Source organism: Octodon degus, unplaced genomic scaffold, assembly GCF_000260255.1.
Source record: "Octodon degus isolate 3935 unplaced genomic scaffold, OctDeg1.0 scaffold00003, whole genome shotgun sequence".
Lineage (NCBI taxonomy): Eukaryota > Metazoa > Chordata > Mammalia > Rodentia > Octodontidae > Octodon > Octodon degus.
Genome location: NW_004524579.1, coordinates 6,506,891 through 6,509,550, shown reverse-complemented (window position 1 = coordinate 6,509,550; position 2,660 = coordinate 6,506,891).

Genomic DNA, 2,660 nt, shown 5'->3' with positions numbered 1-2,660 from the left:
ATATATATATATTTCACTACAAAATGGTTCTTTATTTATATTTACTTTTTTATTTTGTTTTGTCAGATGGGTTTTCCATTGCTGTTAGAGAAATTGTATTTGGAGAAGTCTTTAAAGGACCTTCTCATACTTGATGTCAGTTCAAATATTGTAGGTACTTGAATTCAGCAAAATAACCCAATATAATCCAATAGTCCATAATAGTAGTGAGTTATCAGCACAACTGGAAATTGTCAGAAGTTGTTGACTTGAACCTTTTATAGCTCAGCATATTAATGTGGCATTAGTTTTTATACCTTGTGGTTATACTTTTCTGCTGGATGGTTAAGACCAAGTTAAAGCAAGACCGATATGACTAAAAATGTAACTTTTATATCTTACAAGGTCAGTCAAATCCAGGATTTACCCTGAAACCATGTACAGCACTTGCAGATCTTTTTTGTCAGTGTCAGCCATCTGGATGAGTCACGGCCTTTGCTTGATCAATTTGCTCTCTGCAAAAGCCTGAGAGAATGGTTTCTCTCTAGGTGACTCTTCTTTGGCACACTATTCATTGTAGATCACTTCCCTCTGTGGCACCATAATCTCCTTGATCAGAAAATTTGGGACACCACTGAGTTGCATGATGTCACAGCACAGGTTGTCTTATGTCCTAAATCCTCACTGACCTTGAAGGGCTAGGGCCAAAATATTGGCTATCCTTGTAGTTCCTCTTTTTCTCTAATTTTTGGTCTGCAAACTTTAGTTGTTAAACCTCCAGAAGAGAAGCTTAATGATATTATTACCCTATAACATAGGCAGTTGAGCTTAACATCAGTATCTGTCTGAATATCAAACACCTTAGATATAACATGGAAGTACTATTTTCCAACAACCATGGATATTCTGAACTTTAAATCCATATAGAATGTAAAAAAAGTATACATTTTTACACAGAAATTTAGAAATCATATCACTGGATTTTTGATTTGGTTTTATTTTACTTTATGCATAGCTTTATGGAATGTGTTCAATCTTTCTTCTTTTGAGCATATTGAATTCTCAAACAGAACATGCTTCTGAATTCCAGTTCAATAATTTAAACTTCTCTGTTTGCTTTATGTTGGTTTTGACTGGCTTTTCTTTTTACAATATGTTATATTTTGAAGCTTCTTTGCATGTCTAGTACTTTTTTTTAAATGAATACTATACATTATGAGTTTCACTCTAGTGGTTGCATGACATAGTTCTATTTCTATAAATATTTTTTGAGCTTTGTTCTGTGGTGAAATTCTATTACTTGGAAATAGTTTATTCTGAGGTATTGCCTTTGAGGTTTGTTATTGAGGATCAGAACAGCAATAAGTCTAGAGCTAGTTATTCTCCTTTATGGAGGCAAGACTTACCTGAATATCAAGTGTAATTCTCCACTTTTTAGAAAATTTTTCAGTCTGTCTTTTGGGTAATTGTATGTAAGATTTCTTGTCCTCCACAAGTGCTTAGTACACTTCACTCTACTCCTTTTAGGTAGCACTTTTTCTGGACATTGTCAGTGTCCTAGCACATACACACGTGCAGGCTGCTCTCGCCCTCCTGAGTACCATGGCGAGCTTCTGCACTCACAGGGGCAGAGTCCTGCTCTGAAGTCTCTCTCTTTTCTGTAGTCTTCTATTGTGAAAACTCTGGTCACTTTCTTACTGAGTCTATAAGGCTTCTTCCACCATGGCCAGGAAACTTCCTCAGTGTTGTAAACTGGGACTATCCCAAGAACTGTTTGATATGTTTTCTGTATCTTAGAAACTGCTCACTGTTGTATGATGTCCAGTATGCTGAACACATTTGTATTTGATGTGATTTTTCAATAGTTTGGTTTTAGTGAGAGAATCAATACAACCCTAGTTATTTTATTTTGTTAGAAGTAGAAGTTTCAACCTTAGTTTTTCTTAACTGTTACTTTATGAAAAAGAAATATTATATATTTAATATCTGAATTAGAAAGGATAATTTAACAAACACCAGCAAATCACTTAAGCAATCTAAACAATATGCTGCCAGTAACTTCTTTCTGCATATATCTATATCTATATCTATATCGATATATATATCTCCCCTATTTATCCCATTTCTTCATCCCATCATTGTAAGTTTATTAATATCTTGATGTTTAATAGCAGCTTTAGTAAATTCATGTACAGTTAATGAAGGATATTTTTATTTATCTGAGTTGTATAAAATAGTTTTCTTGTTTGGTTTCTTAGGTTTTAATCACATGTGTAGTTGTAAATAATTTATACACTTTAGTCATTTCCTTTTGAAATTTAATTTCTGAAGTTTAGTAGTCATTCATCTAATAGTTTATATTTATAATATCTTAGGGGTTTTTTGTTCACCTCCATTGATGTTTTGTGAACATCCCTGTCTAGTGCCACTCCGTGCTTTTTTTGTGAAGAACTTTTCATTGTGCCCTCTTTGTCTGGTTGTCTGGCTCATAAGAGACTAGTATTATTAACACAGCTTACAAATGTATAAGAATAAATCACTGTATCATGTTTGCTTTGAGCACGCAGAGTTTTTAAAATTATCAGATGTGAATTTCTTCTTTCAAGAACATCTCAGAAAAAATTTAATATATGTAAATACATAAATCTATTTACATATATATATATTTGTATTTAGGACAG